A 20072-nucleotide genomic window follows, 5' to 3' on the forward strand; every position below is an offset into this window, starting at 1 on the left:
AAAGATATTAAAGGATCTGAAAAACTAGATGAAATTATCAATGTTCAGAGATATCCTCTTATTAAACCTAGTATGGGTTACAAAGGAGAAATAAGTGCCAAGAAATGTGAAGATAAAGAACACGACAACTACGTTTAAAAGCTCAAGGAATCTAATGGAAATGCAAATAGTGGCACTGACAAAGCTCAAAAACAAAAAACAAGTGTTAACAATAACAATTTTAACAACTCTAAAAATGAAGCAAAGAATCAGAAGAAATCAATTAAAGATATTCAAAGAAACTCTAGAAGATTATTTCCTACACAAAGGGAATTTATTTTAAATGATCATATTAGAAATAGAAGTAAAGAATCTTAACAAATATCAAGAAATAGGGATAATAAATCTACAAACTCACAAAGGAATAACTCCAAAAGTAAAAATCCCCTTGCTCCTTTGTTTGATCACATTTAATGTTATAATTGTAATAATTATGGACATGAAGCATGTGAGTGTAGAAGTGGTAAGATAAAACCTACCTCTTAAAATAAGCAAAAAAAAATGAACTTAGACATGGAAGAAAAAGAAGCTAGAAAAGCAAGAAGAGTGTGGCATTGTTCTATATGCTTAGAACTAAGGAAGCCGATGTTATATGGATAGTGAGTGCTCTAAGAACATGACTAGTGATAAAAGAAAGTTCATATCTCTAAATAAATATAAGAGAAGCAATGTTACTTTTGGAAATGATGAACCAAGCAAATTCATTAGGAAAGGCACAAAAAGTTTATTTAATGGAAATATCAGGGCTCAAAGTGTTCTCTATGTTAATGGACTTAAGCACAATTTTTTAAGTGTGATTTAGATGTGTGATAAAGGACTTAATGTTACCTTTCACTCTAAATTTTGTGAGATCAAGAAGGCGACAACTGGGAAAGTTGTAGCAAGGGCAGTAAGAACTCCAAGCCATGTATACATTCTTGATGAAGAAAATGAAAAGTGTTGTTTGGGAAAACTTGATGAAGGCAAGCTCTATCATAGAATATTGGGTCATCTAAATTTTGACCACCTAGTAAAGTTGAAAAATAAGGAAGTAGTGAGAGACACACCAAAGATCTCAAAGCCAAGTAACATAGTCTGCAAACCCTGTCAAATATGAAAGCAAGCTCAAGTGCAATTTAAGACAAAGGAAAATTCATTAACGAAGCCTCTACAATTGATTCATATGGACGTTTTTGGACACACACACACACTCAAAGAGGTGCGAGGTCTTTCATGTTGATAATGGATGATTACTCTAAATTAACTTGGGTGGCATTTTTTAAGGAGAAATATGAAGCTTTTGACAAGTTTCAAATCTTCAAATCTCTTGTTGAAAATGAAATAATTATGGAAATTAATAGTAAGTTCTGAAAAAAGTGGAGAATTTATTTCATATGAATTTGATGAATTTTGTAAAGAGCATGGGATAAGGAGACAATTATCAATTGCCAGGACCCCACAACAGAACAATGTAGTTGAAAGGAAAAATAAAATGGTAAAGTAGATGGCCATAATTATGCTTGATGAAAAAAATGTTCCAAGAACCTTTTGGGCTAAATAAATACATACAATTGTCCACATTTTAAATAAAGCTCATATTGGGCCAAATAGTAGCAAAACTCCCCATGAGCTTTGGTTTGTAAATCCAACATCTATAAAGCATTTCAAAATTTCTGGTAGTAAATGTTAGATTAAAAATAACAATGACAATCTTGGTAAACTCGATGCCATAGTTGACGAACATATTTTATTAGGCTGAGAAAAAAGAGTAAAAGGTATAGGTGCTACAAAAAAATACTATGTAAAATTGGCGATCACATTGATCTAAGAGTTGATGAACTCGTACCCCATAAGGAAAACTAGCCCAAAAATATCAATTCAGTTGATAAAATTGACACTAAATATGAATAATAATATCATGATGGATCTAAGGAAGAAGAGGGAGAAGAGGAAACACACTCCCATACAAAAACCCCATCCAAGTATGTGAAAAAACATCACCCTGATAGTGAAATTATTAGTGATATATACGTAGGAGTTCAAACTAGAGGAAAATGTGTAGGCACTCCTAGTCATGTAAATCTTGCGCTACTATCCATGATATAACCCAAATACTTTTCTCAAGAAAGACAAGATAAACATTGGGTAAAGCCCATGAATGAAGAGTTGGATCACATAAGGAAAAATCAAACACGAGAAGTAGTTCCAGACCAAGAAATTATAATTTCATATGAACTAAATGGGTCTTTAGGAATAAATTAAATGAAGATGATCAAATTGTTAGGAGCAAGGCCAGACTAGTATGTAAAGGTTATGCACAGGTTGAGAGAGTTGATTTTTAAGATACTTTTTCCTTTGTTGCAAGATTAGAAACAATAAGGATGTTCTTAACTTTTGCATTGGCATAAGAAATTCAAATTCAACTAAATGGATGTAAAATCAACATTTTAATAATGGAGAGCTTGAGGAAGAAGCATATATTGAGCATCCTGAAGGATTTAAATTGTTAGGTAATCAAGAGGGCATGTGCAAATTGAAAAAGGCAATGTATGGGTTGAAAAAAGCACCAAAATCTTAGTATTCGAGATTGGACAAGTACCCACAACAAAAGGTTACAAAAGAGGAACAATAGATAGTAGCCTATACATTAAATTTGAAAATAAAACTATTTTGGTTATTATTATTTATGTTGATGAAATTATTTTTGGAATTAATGTCGATGTGATTAGCCAAAAGTTTGCAATTCAAATGAAAGATGAATTTGATATGTCAAAATTAGGTGAATTATATTTCTTCCTTGGTTTACACATTATACAATCAGAAAAATGCATGTTCATCTGCAAAGCAAATATCTCAAGGAGATGATAAAGAAAGTTGGAATGGAACCATTTTCACCTGTTAACACACCAATGGTTACTGGAGGCAAGCCGAGTAAATAATATGGGTCACTAGAGGTCAATCAAACTGTGTTCAAATCAATGATTGGAATATTGTTATATCTCACAACATCAAGACCAAAAATCACATGGGTTGTTGGTTTGTTAGTAAGGTTTCAATATGCCTCAAAAGAGATCCATTTTCTTGCTATAAAGAGAATATTAAGATATATAAAGAGCACCATGGATTTTTGTTTATGTTATCCCAAGGGTCAACATTTACTTTTAACAACATACATAAATGTTGATTGGGTTGGTAGTGTGGATGATAGGAAGAGCACAAGTAGTGGTGCACTATTTCTAGGAAATTGTTTGGTGGCATGGATGAGTAAGAAGAAAACCTCAATCATTCTATCTACAGATGAAGAAAAGTACATAGTAGTTGTTACATGTTTTACTCAATTCCTATGGACGAAACAAAATTTTCAAGGCATGAAGGTAAAATATGATCAACCAATCCTCATTGTTTGTGATAAGACAAGTGCCAACAATATGTCCAAGAACCCTATTCTAAATTCAAAAACAAATAAAACCCATATAAATATCATTTCCCCAGGGAACAGGGGGTCGATCATATTTTTAGGTTGGAATGTATAGCTACTAAGGAACAAATTGAAGATATATTCACTAAGCCTCTTGCCAAAGAAATTTTTGAATATTTAAGGTAGAAGTTAGGAGTGATATCTCCCTCATATCTTCAATAAATATTTTCACATAGAGAGAAGGCAATTGTCCAATTATTTCAGGGGTAATTGTATGCCAAAATATCAAACAAAAGAGAATAAGTTTAGCTTGGGGATAAATGAAAGAGGAGAAATAAGTGATCAACAGGAGTAGCTACATGCAAAATAATTGTGCATCAAAGAAAAAGAGTAGCACATGTTTAGGGAGAGTTGATTGCACTTGAAGAATGATGAAATAGAAAGTTTCCATAGTTTACATGATTTCTCTCATTTTAATTGGTACAATTGGAAGAGTCAATTGGTACCAATATTGATTAGTATCAACAATATGAATCAATAGCTAGTGATTATTATCAAATTTCTCATTGGTGTTAAAGTTGTTTGTTTTTAAGTTCTTGTTCATTATACTAGGGGGGACTTGTTAATAAGGTATAACATTAGTTAAGAGAGAATATGCATTAGAAAACATGCATAATAATTTGGTGGGGTTATGAGGATAATTTAGTTATTGGATCTATCATTGGTGTATTGTGCAGAGCTTAGATACAAATTTTGGATTTGGAAAAAAAATTGGATAAGCAATCGGTACAAAGCACAACTTGAGAAAAATGTGAATCCCCACATCAATTGGTATCGGGAATCAAAAGGGGAGAGAATTCCATAGCCCTTTTCCATTTATGTGGAAGGGAGAGATTAGTCACATTGGCCACCAGTTCAGAGCTTGGATATTAAGTTGAGATTGGGAATTGGCCACATTGGCCACTGGTGGAAATATTTGCTACTATTATAGTGCATGGATACCGGTGCCAAGCTTGGAACGATGGAAATCACAAAATTCAAAATTAGTTCATAATTTAGAAATTAGTGCAGAGATTAAATATTGGTTTAGAATTGAAATTAGGAAATTGAAAAGGTTGATAAAATAGTGCCCAAGGATGCTAGGTGTCTCCAATGCCCCAAATTATATAGGTTTCCATCAAATGCCAAAGGGGGGTATTGTTGGTAATATTAGCATTTATGTTAATGGAAAAAGGATGAAAGCATGAATAAGGGTGTGAGGGATAAAAAGGGGGTAATACCTCAAATTTTTATATAACACTAAATTGGTGTAAAATTTCAACAGTTAAGTTTCCCACTATCAATTGGCAGAGAAGCAACTTGTTGTTGGTAGACGACTAGTTATATTGGACTAATCGGGTCCCAAACACATCAAAACAAGTGACAAAGGTTGAAATGTCAGGAGTGATATCATGCAAAAAATTGAGATGGATGAGAAGCCTGAATACCAAGATAGTCGAGAAGGTCGAAAGCCAAGAAGGTCGAGGAGATAAGCCCCTAGTCATCGCCCCTTTTCATAAAGGGGCAATTGCCTAGTGCCATGGGTTAAGAGCCCATTGGACATTGATAGAATTGACCTTGTTCAAAGGCACTAAGACTCACCAACAGTGAAAAATCATGAGATAACATCATAGGGATGGTAGACCAAATGACATGGATGCTAGGTGGTAGGACGAATGATGTGGAAGTATGAGGCGCTGACAAATGACACTCATTTTTGGCATTTTTGGGTGGTTAATTGGAAAGGTGGTAGGTGACACATGGTAGTGTGCTGATGTGGCAGATGATGTGGTAGGTGACATGGAAATAACATAGAAGCCTATATGGTAGGTGAAGTGGCAGGGTCTGGGCCCCTTTGGGTTGGCTAATTTTTTTGGAATTTTTTTAGTGTTAATGATTTTCCTAGTTTTTCCTGTATGCCCACTAAATGAAAAAATTATTTTGACATGAGGAAAGGTGTAGTGGCTTTGACATTGGGCCCCGGGCCATCGAAAATTTAGAGTGTTGAAATGAATAAGCATCAAATTGATCCAATATGAAAATTCTCGACGTAACGTGAAATTCACCAATAACAAAAATTGATGTAAATGGGTTTCAAGTAAATATTTCAAGTGACAAAAATTCCATCTCTGGACTTTTTGAATGTCCCTCAGCCCTTTTCCGATCTATTCCAGCCTCCAACTGAGGCCCAATTTTGTCTCTGATATAACTGGTGAACTATACTGAAAATTTCTCCTTTTTATGGAAAATTTGCAGATGATGAAATGCATGTTTTGATACAAAAAAAATATGTACAAATAGTTCCTAGCGTGATTATATTTCTTAACTTAACATTGTGATACATTTCACTAGAACATTGCAATGGAAAAAATAAATATGATTGAAAATTATCATTTAGTTTGTGCCCAACTAGCTACAAACCTTTGACATTCTACTCAACCAGAGACCATGCTATTCATTTTATCTCAATAATGGGTCACCCTTGATCTGGGACTTCAACTTCATGGGAATCAACTACCCAAATCCTAGTACATGCCCATCACCATCAACCGACCAAGGTACCAAACTCAACATCCTCTACCAACAAGCTCACACCCCCCATCAGCCCCTATCTAGTTTTCCTAGGGACGTTCTAGAATCGTGCAGCTCCAGTAGTTCCACTACCCTCACGAGTCTTCCAGGTCCTTGCATAGCCAAGGTACCAAACCTCGTAGCCTCCAACTAGTAGGCTCACATTCCCCATGAGCCTACACCCAATTGGTGCACACCCTTCTCTGCACCTATAGTCCCTCGGGTTGTGCCACCACCTTCTAGGGTCCCTTTCATGGATGGATATGAATGTTCTAGAGTTTTGTGCCTTCTAGGAGTTTCAATGCTCTCATGGATCTTCTAGGATCCCATTCATAATTGTCTCCCCTGCTTCCCTGGCTAGCAAAATAAGTGTTGAACACATATCCTCCTTCACAATGCCAACATGCTTCTTTTTATACCACACCCTTTTTCTTCCACTTGGAATTCACCCAAACCACTTAATGGACCTTGTTTATATGCATGTGCTCCATTTTAATGATTAATAAATCATATGAGACCCTTTTAATCACCCATGGATTCAAAACCCCCCATACTTGTTTCTTCTTCTTGGTTTGAAACCATTATGTATTTTGATTAACATGCATGTGTTAGCATAATTACATTTCTAGGCCTTCTAGCCTCAAAACACATATACAATTGGCAACATGTGCACTTGGGTACACCAGCCCCAAAACGAAAACACACATATACATAGGCACAATGGCCCCTCAAAACACAGAAACACACATGCACCTAGGCATAACATCCCTATGAAGAAATCCTCGTATCACCATGCTATTTGGTATGTTCCAACTCACCATCCTAGTTCCGCCAATACATGCTAATTACATTCCATGAGTCGAGTAGGGGTGTTACATTCCCATTCCCCTTATTTATGCATTGTCCTTAACGCATTAAATATATATGCACATATATACAACAAGATTATCCAAAAATATGAAGGTATTATTCCCTCATTACATCCTCATGCTCCCATATAACATCTTCATGAACGAAATGGGTCCATTGCACCTTTACAAAAGTGACAGATTGATTCCGGAGCACCTTGACTTTCTCGTCCAAAATGTGCACTTGTTGGACTTGAAAGTATCTATGGAGCTCCACTTGAATCATGTTCTAGTCAATTACATGGTTAACATTGAGAACATACTTGTTAAGCAATGAAACATGAAAAACATTGTGAATATTCATGGATGTTGGAAATGAAACTCTATATTCAACTAGACCGATCCTCACCAAGATTTCAAATGGTCCACAATATCTAACTGCCAACTTTGAATGACTACCTAATCTCAAGGAAATTTTCCTTGCCTTCACTTTTAAGATGGCACGATTACCAATTTTGAATTCCTTGTTTGACTTATTCTTATATGCATAATGTTTTTGTCTATCCTAGGTAGCCTTCAAGTTCTATTTAATTTTTATTACTTGCTCTTCTATTTACTTGAGAAAGTCTAGATCAACAATAGCCTGTCAACTAAATTGTCCCAACTCACTGGTGTGTTGCATTTCCTATCATACAAGGCTTCAAATGAAATCATCTTCAAAGATGCTTGGTACCCATTATTGTAATAACTCCACCAAGTGAAAATATTCCTCCCATTTCGATGGTTTGTCCATCACATACATCTTTAGAAGTCTTTAATAGCTTGATTTATTAATTATGTTTGACCATTTGACTTCGGATGGTTTATTGTGCTAAAATTTAAATCAATTCCAAATCCCTTAAATAAAATTGTCTAAAAATTAGGCGTAAACTTGGGATATCTATCTAAAATAATTTCCTTGGGTACACCATGCAGCTTGGCAAGTTTCCTCATATAAATATTAGCTACATTCGTTGCCTTGTGTGTTGACTTGATTGGAATAAATTGGGAAACCTTGGTGAGTTTATCCACCAAAACCCTGATGGAATCATGTTGCCTCATTATTTTGGGAATATTTGCAATGAAATCAATGGAAATATTTTTTTTTTGTTTCCACTCAAGAATGGGTATTGGCCATACCAACCCTGCCAGATGTGTATGCTTAGTTTTTACCTTTTGGCATTCTAAGCACCTGGCTATGTAATCAACCACTTTTTTCTTCATATATGGCCAAAAATATTGTTTCTTGACTATTGAGATTGTCTTTTGGTACCTTGGGTGCCCAACTTAAGGTACCGTATGCATCTCACTTAGCACTAAATTTTCATCCCTTGAGATTTAACACACAAATGATGCCTTTATATAATAGGATTCCATCTTATTATATTTTATAATACCTATACTTGGGTTTCACTTTACCTTTTTGTAGGCTTGTTTTTATTTCCTTGTATTGCCAATCTAAGTTTCCAACCACTAAAATTTTGGTCTTTAAATCAATTTTACATAATATTAAGTTTGTATCATGAATTGTATGCACCCTCTTGTTGAGTGTATCAACCACTTTATTTCCCTTTCCCTTTATGTACTTAATTTCAAAGTCATAATCAACCAAAAATTTGAGCCACCTAATTTATTTGGCATTTAAATTTGGTTGTCCAAACAAATGCTTCAACCCACTATACTTAGCTGATAATTCAAATATCTTTCCCATGAGGCAGTGTCTCCACATTTTCAAGGCATGTATAATGGCTGCCAACTCCAAATCATGAGTGACATAATTATTTTCATGTTCTTTTAGCTTCTTGGATTCATATCATTCCACATGCCCATTTTGCATGAGGACTTCTCCAAGTCCTTTACATGCATCTTCACACACAAGGAAGTCTTCATTTGGATAAACTATCTTGAATATATGGGTGCTTATTAACAACCTGTTTAAATGCTAAAAGGCCTCTTCACATTTATGGGACCATTCAAATTTCACACCTTTATTTTGCAAGGAAGTAATAGGATGGCATATCCTTGAGAACCCTCCAATAAATATTATGTAATAGACTACTAAACCCATGAAATGCCTTACCTCTATCACATTTTTGGGTGTTGGCCACTCTTTGATTGCTTTACTCTCCTCTGGGTCTACTACTATCCCCTCTTATGAAATAATGTGTCCCAAATAATGAATTTTTCTTTGTTAGAGTGAGCACCTACTTAGTTTGGCATATAACCGATGTCTTTTGAGTACCTATATCACCACCCTTAAATGTTGTTCATGCTATTCCTCATATTTGGAATACATATCATCCAAAAACATAATAACAAACTTATCTAAATAATCTTGGAAGATACCATTCATTAGCTACATAAAAACACCTGGTACATTACATAACCTAAATGGCACCACTACGAACACGTAATCCCCATATCGTGTTTGAAATGTTATCTTATTAACTTCCTCTTCATTAATCTTTACCTTATGATCCCCTGACCTCATATCAATTTTATAAAATACCTTAGCTCCCCTGAGTTGGTCAAGCAAATAATCAATTATGGGAAATGGGTACTTATTCTTCACTATGAACTTGTTTAGCTAATGAAATTAGATGCACAATATTAGTGTACCATCCTTACTTTTAACAAATAAGATGAGGCACACCATGGTAATACAACTTAGGCATATGTACGCTTTTCTTAAGAGCTCTTCAAGCTACATTTGTAATTCTTTCAGTTGCACTGTGCTTATCCTATATGGTGTTTTGGACACCAATGCAAGTTTAGATACCAATAATATAGAGAATTTAGTCTCTTTTAAGTGGAAACCTTGGATTTTTGGCAAACACATCTTCAAATTCCTTAAGTACTAGGTTCTCCTCTATAATAGGTGCATGATCCTCAACAACCTCGTCCATGCGGGATGCATAAATTTTGGGCTTGTTTCTACCCTCTTTCCCCATTGTATCAATTCCTTGGATGTGATGTACAATCCTTATTTTTCATTCCTTATGTGGTAAAATCCTATACCTATTCTCTCCATCATAACCCCAAGCACCTAATGGATGAAATCTTAGTTTCTGGATCAATGAATCAACCCCCTTTGGTTCAATATGAGTTGGTTGTGTTTGTTGTTTTGACTAAGGATCATTTTTCAAAGATGATGGTTTGAACCCCTTCTTCCTTTGTTCCATTACTTCTTTCACTATCATCCCAAGTCCTTTGAAAAATGACTTATTTTTAACTTTTTCATAGAGGTATTTTCCCTTCCTCATAGCTTCATCCAAAGTCTTTGGTTCATCAAATTTAATTATGTCAGCATAGAATGGTGGTAATCCACTCACATATCTCTGTATCTTCATCTTTTCATCTCTAATAAAATCTACATACCTTAGTAACTCAGTGAATTTCTGGCCACATTCTTCCATTGTCACGTTCCTCAACTTGAGTTCAAATAACTCTTGCATTTTCCTTTCATGATAACATTCAAATAGGTACTTCCTTTGGAAATACTTTTTAAATTTTCTCCATGAAATCCTCTTTTCATCCATTTGTTTTACTTCTTTGAGTTGCTCCCACCATAATTTTTCTTTCCCCTTCAAGTGATAGATGGAAATTCATGCCTCTAGATTGGAGGAATAATCATGCAACCGAAGGTAATTTTTCATTTCCAACATCCAAGATTAATCCTCTTCTCCAATTCTTACACTCACCATTAAATGCAGGTGTCTTGACCTTTCTAAGTTCCCCTTGCAAACTATCCCGGTCTAGTCTCCTTGACTACCTTACTAATGGCATTCTTGAAATACCTTTTAATATTGAGGAAACATGGGTTCTCTTAGTGGATTTCCTTGATGCATGATTATGTTTCCCAATAGAACTCCTAGAGTTCCTTGAAATTCAACATCCTTCCTCCTAACTTGTGAGTCGTGTTCCTCTACTTATCTAGAATTATATCCCTAGTCCATTCTTATCTATAGTTTACTCAAAGTTTGTAAAATCTAAGTATTGATTTGTTTTCATTCTCTTATTAGCCTCTCATTATTAGATTTTTAAATTGGGCACCTCCATTTTGAGGTTTCTCACAATTTCCTCCAAGTCTCTATCCTTTAGCCTATCCCTTCCATGCCCATTTGAATTTATTCTAACCTTAATCATGCTAATGTTCATGGCTATGACCTCTTCTTCATGACTATAGGACCTGGTTGTCGCTGCTACAACACCCTCCAAATTTTGGAGCCTCCTTATGATCATTTCAACTTTTGTTTCTAAGTGTTCAAATTTTCCTTTTGGATTTCTAAGTGTCAATCTAGCTACTTTCACATGCTCACCTCTTGATGTCTTCACAAGCACACATCTTGAGATAGGCTAAGCACTCTTCATAATGAAAGTGTTGTGCACTCTTTATTAGCAATGATTGTGCAGCTTTTCATGCCAGTATGATTTGGGTTCCTTCAACTACCAGAATCACCCAATATCTTTTACTTCTGTGATGTCGTTAGAATTTCATTTAAAAGAGCATAAAAGAACACATATGCATGCTTATGTAAGAGGAAACATGACAACGATTGACAAGTCAAAACATGAGACATTTGATAACGAAGTTCATCCAGTGAGGATTACATCTTCGGGCCCATTGTTAAGATGGTGTTGGCCGCTTCATATTTCTAGAAATGATGATGATGTACATGGACAACACTTTTTCATATCACGGTCATATGCACTCAAACAAGAGTGGCTTGTCTCTCCACAATACATTTTGCTTATAGGAATTCTCACTCAAGAAGGCTTCCTCTCAACATGACAACTTAACATGATCTCACACAATGATATCAACACAGGGATATCAACAAAAATATCAAGCTAAATACAAGCTAAATACATCTCACATAAGGTGGGCATAATGATCCTGCAACATAACATTAAACAAGGATCTCAAACATGATAGATCATCTCAGTAATTATGAAGGAAAATATGACATGACTGATTCATGTACCTTCACCTCTGAATTTGGCCTAAAAATGGAAGGCTCGGCTACAAAAACTAATTGCACCACTGAATTTTTTTCGTCGAGAGGTGTAAAATCGACTATCCATTTGTCAAATTCTGACACTGTCAAAATCTGGGCCTTTGGGAATCTTTTAGATTCCCTGTGATTCTCCAAAGATTATGTTCTCTGGGCTGACTGGAGATATGCAACTCAGATCACAAATCTGAGCTCGCCATCATGATCCTTGTGAGACTCTGAGACTTTTGAGTGTAAACTTGATTGTATTATGACTCTATCGATTTTCAACCTCAAGGAATCTGGAAGATTACCTCAAGATTCTCTAAAGAGTCTGTTACACTGGGGACATGCAATTCTGCTACTCAGATGGTGAATCTAACTTCACCATCACGCTCCCTGCGAAAATCTAAGAAAAATGACTGTAAACATCATATCATTCTGACAATGTGAAATTTTTACCTCCTAGGGAATCTCAAAGATTCCTCATAAGCATCAAAAGATTTTGAGAATATTCCTTCAGAATATTTCTATCTCGGAATCCATGCCACATGATTATGGCCTTGGCTCCCTGTTCCATCCTCCTGCAACTCACAGTTCCATAGACTTGGCGCTCTTTCGTTCTGTCTCCCCCCTCCATTGGTCGACTAGCGAGAGGTTTTTATATGTTTTAATGGGTGGAATTACCAATGGTGCCTGCCTGGAATACTGGTTGGCAGGTTTTTGTGAGCACATTGGCAGGGAGCAGATCAGAGGTTCAAAACTTGCGGACCCATATCAATTTTTAACTTAAACAGTTGGCGCGTTTGAATTTTTGTCACACAGTTACATGTTATACGTTCGGCGGAATCTGGTGATTACATATATGGTTAAGTGTTTGGTGGACCATTGTGGGGGCGCCCGGGAGGTGGGCCAGCCAAACTGGCCAGGTAGGTTCGAGCCCTGCCGCCCTCGGTCTTATTGACCACTAACACGGTTAGCGGGGTGGGTCTGCTGGCGGCGGTCCACCCATTCTATTAAACAATATATCTGTTGGCGGAGGCATGGGGTATGGCGGGGTCATGACCTGCCACCCATTTTGACATAATTTTCCACATGACCAATGCAATCGGGGTGGCGGGGGTTATGCCCCACACGCCCCCCCCCCAACACCATTTTTAATTATTTTTGTTTTTAATAACAATAGGATTCATTTTTAGTTTTGTTGAAAATAAGGGTCATTAGGCATTTTAAGTAGGGGGTTGGATTTTGTGCACCGTGTCTCGGTCAATTTGTAGGACCATTAAACCTAGCCCACATGCCCACTTTGACCAAAACTTTGACTAGCTCTATCTCCTTCATACGAACTCAAATTTGAGTTTCGTTCACACCATTAGAATTGGGGCGATGAGCACTTCAATCTGATGTTGAGTTTATTGGAATTTTAACACTTTTAATTTTGACCATTTCTAAGCTCTCTTGGACTTTTGCATGTGTCTGGAGCTAACTGGATCAATCCTCCCCATTAAGGAGCTTTTGGTCCTCCAAAATCACGAAAATAATATGCAACTTCTTTGTACCTTGTCTGCACCACACGTGTCCTGACAGGTCACCCTTCCTTCTCCTTCACCTTTGTCCTTCGGAACCATAAGCAATGAGCCAGCACCTGCATCCCCAGCGAAGCTGTAGTACATTTTTTTTTCAAATTACATAATCAACATGACCAACTAATGACCCTAGCATCCATACTTGCCACGAGTTATAACACATACTCTATGGTCAATTTTACATCAAAATGGAAATAATACCCCAACTATAAAAACAAGGCCAAAATATCATTGTTGCTTCAACAAGTAATGGAAAACACATCATCACTTTTACAATGTAAACTGCAACACATGATTTATAAAAATAAGGCTATGACAAGCTAACACATCTAGAAAAACCATTTCTCACTTATCAAAGTGAACAAGTCATCTCCATGTGGCACATTCGTTGGTCGAACAACTGTTTCACGTGGTTCATGCACGGATGCTTAGTCCTTGCGACGCTACTCTGGATGGAGCCTCCAACATGTGGCTCTTTGATGACCATCTCTATCGCAATGAATATAATAAGCCTTCTTCCTCCAGATCTTCTTTACCTTCTTCTTTTCCTACTATTGAGAGGGTCTTTCACGCCTCATCCTCTTTCATGGTGCTATTCTCTTCTAGCACTCAGAAAACACATGGCTATGTAAACAAAAAAAACTACATGTTTTCCGATGCCATGATCCGCGTTCATCATAAACAACATGTTTGTAATCAAAATGAACTCTAGAATACTGAGATTGTTTATACCTTTCCTGGTTGTGTCTGGTGTAATTATGGCGATGAGAGCTTGCCTCAACTCTTTCCCTGCAATGGGCATTACCATAGGATGATGGTGACATGTTCCCATAATTCTCTTTCATCTACAATTTCAACAATGTCATGGAAGCTTTTGACACCTTTGAGAATTCTCCTTCGGTGTACCCGAAACCTGTGAATCGAGGTCTCTGCACAAACTCCAATGGCTATGTTATGCCTTGGCCATTAATACCAAGTCCTCCTCCTTTGTACCCCATCTTGGTAAGGAGTCTCATGCCAATTCCTGTAATCGATATCTCCACATTTTCAACAGAAATAACATCATGTGAAGATAAACTGAAGAATAATCACAACTGTTTACCTCAACTGTCGATTTTGAAACAGGTGATGAGACCTTCTTTAAGCCTTCATTGTGCTTCAACTCCTCCAAGGCCTCTTTTGTGGCTCATAGCTGTAGTTGCAGTCTCTGTTTCTCATCTTTCTCTTTTTGTAGAAGCCTCCTTAATTCAGCATGCTCTGCTTGAGGACTCTCATTGTTGCGCTTCAATTCTTCCAAGGCCTCTTCCATGGCTTGCAATTGAAGCTGTTATTGTTGCTTCTCCTCTTTCTCTTCTCATAGAAGCATCTTCCATTCATCGTTATTTTCTGGAAGGCTCTTGTTGATATCCTCATTCAAATGATGAGAAGAAGATGAAGACGATGAATGTTCATTGAAATGTGTGGATGGAGCATCATTCTCTGCTCTTTATTTCTCTCGTTCCTCATAAGATTCATACATTATGTCCACCATTTTGGACATCCTTAGGAAGGCCTCATACATTTCTTTGTCATCCTCCATTGCTGCACATTCAATTGTTCACGCTTGCAATTCACATCAGCGAGAAGACCGCTCTAATACCAAACTTGATCCGGGTTCCTTCAACTACCAGAATCATCCAAGATATTTTACTTCTGTGATGTTGTTATAATTGCATTTAAAAGAGAATAAAAGAACACATATGCATGCTTAAGTAAGAGGAAACATGACAATGATCAACAAGTCAAAACATGAGACATTTGATAACAGAGTTCGTCTAGTGTGGACTATGTCTCCGGGCCCGGTGTCAAGATGGTGTTGGCCGCTTCATATAATGCTGGAAATGATGATGATGTACATGGACAACACTTTGTCATAGCAAGGTCATATGCCCTCAAACAAGAGTGGCTTGTCTCTCCATGATATGTTCCGCTTACAGGAATTCTCACTCAAGAAGGCTTCCTCTCAGCATGAAAACTTAACATGATCTCACACAATGTGGCAATGAGTATCCATTCAACATAATTACACAAGGATCTCAACAACAATACATATCAATACAAGCTAAATACATCTCACATAAGGTGGACATAATGATCACACAACATAACATCAGACAGGGATCTCAAACATGATACATCGTCTCAGCAATTGTGAAGGAAAACATGACATGACTGATTCATCTACCTTCACCTTTGAAGTTGGCTAAAAAATGGAAGGCTCAACTAAAAAAACTGATTGTACCACTGAATTTCTGTTGTCGAGAGGTGTAAAATCGACTATCCATTTGTCGAATTCCGACACCTTCAAAATCTGGGCCTTTGGGAATATTTTAGATTCCCTGTGATTCTCCAAAGATTTTGTTCTCTGGGCTGACTGGAGATCTGCAACTCAGATCACAAATTTGATCTTGCCATCATGATCCTTGTGAGATTCTAAGACTTTTGAGTGTAAACTCAGTTGTATTCTGACTTTGTCAATTTTCAGCCTCCAAGGAATCTGGAAGAGTCCCTCAAGATTCTGTAAAGATTATTTTCTGCTGGGGACCTGAAATTCTACTACTCAGATGGTGAATCTGAATTCACCATCGTTCTCCCTGTGAAAATCTTAGAAAAATGACTGTAAACATCATATCATTATGATAATGTGAAATTTTTACCTCCTAGGGAATATCAAAGATTCCTCACAAGCATCAAAAGATTTTGAGAATACTCCTTCAGAATATTCCTATCTCAGAATCCATGCCACATGATTATGGCCTTGGCTCCCAGTTCCATCCTCATGCAACTCACGGTTCCATAGACTTTTCACACTTATGTTTTTTCTCTCCCCTCTACCAGTCGACTAGCGAGAGGTTTTTATATGTTTTAATGGGCAGACTTCCCAATGGTGCCCGCTTGGCATACCGGTTGGTGGGTTCTTGTGAGCACATTGATGGGGAGCGGGTCAGGGGTTCAAAACCTGTAGACCCATATCAATTTTTAACTTAAACCATTGGCGCGTTTGAATTTTTGGCACACAGTTAAATGTTATACGTTTGGTGGAATCCAACGATTACATATATGGTTAAGTTTTGGTTGGTGGACCGTTGTGGGGGTGCCCGAGAGGTGGGCTGGTCAGACTAGTTGGGTGGGTTTGAGCCCCGCCACCCTCAGTCTTGTTGACAACTAACATGATGAGCGGGGTGGGTTTGCTCGTGGTGGCCCACCCGTTCTATTAAACAATATATCTGTTGGCGGAGGTGTGGGGTGTGGCGGGGTCATGACCTGCCACCCAATTTGAGATCATTTTCCACATGACCAATGTGATGGGGGTTATGGCCTGCCCCCCCCCCCCATTTTTAATTATTTTTTGTTTTTTTAATAACAATAGGAGTCATTTTTAGTTTTGTCGAAAATAAGGGTCATTAAGTATTTTAAGTAGGAAATAATTTTTCCCGTCCCGATGGTTGGATTCTATGCGCTGTGTCTCAGTCAATTTGCAGGACTATTTAACCTAGCCCACATGCCCACTTTGACCAACTCTATCTCCTTCATACGAATTTGGATTTGAGTTTCATTCGCACAATTGGAATCAGGGCAACGAGCACTTCGATCTGATGCTGAGTTTGCTGGAATTTGGACACTTTCAATTTTGACCATTTCTGAGCTCTCTTGGACTTATGCATGTGTCTGGAGCCACCTAGATCATAGTAACTGTGCAGTTCCTAGTTATAGTGATTTTCCATCTCTTAATCACAGTGGTTGTGTATTCCTCTGTGCCAGTGATTGTGCAGTTTGTAGAGACAATGATTGTGCGGTTCCCTGAGGCAGTCACTGCGTACTCCTTGTGAACAACTGATTGTGCAATTCCGAGTGACAGTGTAAGGGCATCCTCTACATATGGTTATTACACACTCTTTTTCAACAATGAGAGTATACTCCTTCAAGTCAATATTGTCACACCTCTCGGTAACAGTCATTTCACTCTTGACTCCTAGTTTCCCAAAATGCATGTAGTGCAGTCACAAACTCTAATACTAATTGCATGTCTAATCTATGAATATAAAGAGTCTAGCCCAAATCTCATCTCACATTCATCTTTTTCTTTTGATATCTGTACATTTTGAAGCATAAGGATCATTCTCTCACCCTTGGTTGTAAATGTGCCATCTCTTGGGTGAGTTTCTCAGGTTTCGCTTTTGCTTTTGCAAGTGGCACTTTTTATTTCTCTTGCTCTTACATGTGTTGTTTTTGCTTACTCTATCTTTTCTAAGTGTCGCTTTTTATTTCTTCCATTCTTGCATGTGTTGCTTTTACTTTCTTTTGTTTTCACAAGTGTCGATTTTTCTCTTACATGCATCACTTTCACTTGCTTTTGTAGGTTTTAATCCCATACTACCAGATTGATTTTTAATTATATTCCTTTCAATGTTACAATACATATTTATGCATTCCAAAGCATCCATAAACCCCAATCCATTAACCATGGATTAGAACATAATCGTAGCTCCCCTGACCGGATCTACAAAATACCATGGACCGAAAACCATCACACCCAAAACCATGTGCGAAATCCATGCACAAAACCATAGGTAGGTCTGCCCACCTAATATAGGGTCCAAAAAAAAAAAATTCCCAGGGCACTGCCCCGAACCCCGTGGAGGGGGGCTACCACCCCCCCATGACTCCTCCATTGTGCCTGACGCAATGAAGGGGGGACTCTGCCCCCCTTCTAACCCCCCAGTTTAACTACTAGGTCTAGTCGTGGAAAGAATATAACACAACCCAACATTCTCCCACTTGTTGTTTTCTTTCCACAGGGGGCCATAGGAGAGCTTAGTCATTGATCTAGCCCTCAAACACCCATTGTTTCTCTACACCAAGAGAAATTCTCAGAGCTCATAGATTTTGTCAATGCATTTGCAGTATTCTTCAAAGTGTCCACCTTTACTACCAACACCTTTTTGTCTTCTACCATATCCCTCACAAAGTGATACTAAACATCAATGTGCTTTGGCTTTGAATGATAAGCAGGGTTCTTTTCCAAGAAAAATGCACTTTGGTTGTCACAATCTATCCTTATAGCTCATTGTACTAACCCCATACTTGAACACAATCTCTGCAACCAAACTTCTTCCTTGCTTGCATGAGTAGCTGCTGTCATGCGGAAAGAGTCAATTTTGCGGACAAAACCGACCTCCCTAGAAGCTAAGGCTTTCTAGTGACAAACAAGACAATTAAGCACTATCTTTCCCTAAATATGCATTTAGAATACAAGCAATCAGGTGTTTATAACATACCTTTAGTCCAACGCTGTTTGTAGCAGTCCAGCCTCTCCGATCCAGATGAGCTCCTCCTTCTCTTCGAAACCTGCATTCACTAACAAGAAAACGATTACATAGCACCTGAATAACTCATAAAATAAAACATATTCATCATAAAGACCAAGGAGTATATGAAACAAATTATATATAAAAACTTGTTGAGAAAAATGAACTTAATTGTATTAATTGGAAACAAAAGAAACCATTACAACCAGTGCCTTGGTGTTGTGCAGGTCGCTCCCAGGGTCTAGCAAGAGTTCTCCTTTACTTTGATCAGCTCACCCACTTCCAAATGAAGCTAAGAAAGGATGGGAATCTCTCCTCTCAAGCTCTATAAGGGAGTCCTAATTCCAGCAGCATCTACCCTTAGGAATGTTCAACTTTCAACCTCCCCTCCCTCTGGCCCAATGCCTGTATTTATAATGCTTTGGAGGAAGTTAATCAGGTCCACCATCAATGGGATAAGCCCCTCTTTGAATGGGATAGCTCCCCTCTTGATGGGATAAGTTCCTCTTTCATAGGGATACATGAACCATCTGGAGGCGCTCAATACACGTCAAACCATCTTCTAGAATGCTCTAGATTCGACCACAAGTAACTTTTTTGAAGTAAAACTCGCGCCTTTTGACCTTTACAGGAGTACGCACCCACCCCTTTACAGACAGAGCGTACAAGTACGCAGGTATTGTGAACTTGGAGTGCGTACACGCAGGTAAGGTTAAGAGAAACTGCGTAACCAGAGTTAATTGACTTTTTAAGGACTTTCTCTCTTTCTTGGAGTTTGACATGAGGAGCAGAGATATAAGACTTGCCAAGGAGGATAGTATGACAGTTGATGGAGCCATACTCACTGTAGATAGTCATGGTGACAAATTTTAGTGTAACAGATTGCCCCCTAAAGTGCGAAGCCTGTAGTAGATTAGGGTTTCATATCATCTAGGAAGGGTGAAGTACTTTATCATTTCAAGGATTATCTTGTGGAGAGCCCAGTCGGAACCTGTAAGTATTCAACACAAAATACATATATAAGATCATATCATCGCTGAGGTAGGCATTCCCATACTCAGATTGAAAACTTTAACTAACCAACTAACTACTGCTCTGATATAGGAATGATTTCGCAGTACATCATAATCATAGACTCTTGTAGACACAGTATGGATGCAGCCATCTGTTTATGATTAGTCTACTATATAATGAATACAAAACTCCTCGCA

This window comes from Pinus tabuliformis, chromosome 7 (genome assembly GCF_031772625.1).
Source record: "Pinus tabuliformis cultivar Carrire ecotype Pingquan chromosome 7, CPIR1, whole genome shotgun sequence".
NCBI lineage: Eukaryota > Viridiplantae > Streptophyta > Pinopsida > Pinales > Pinaceae > Pinus > Pinus tabuliformis.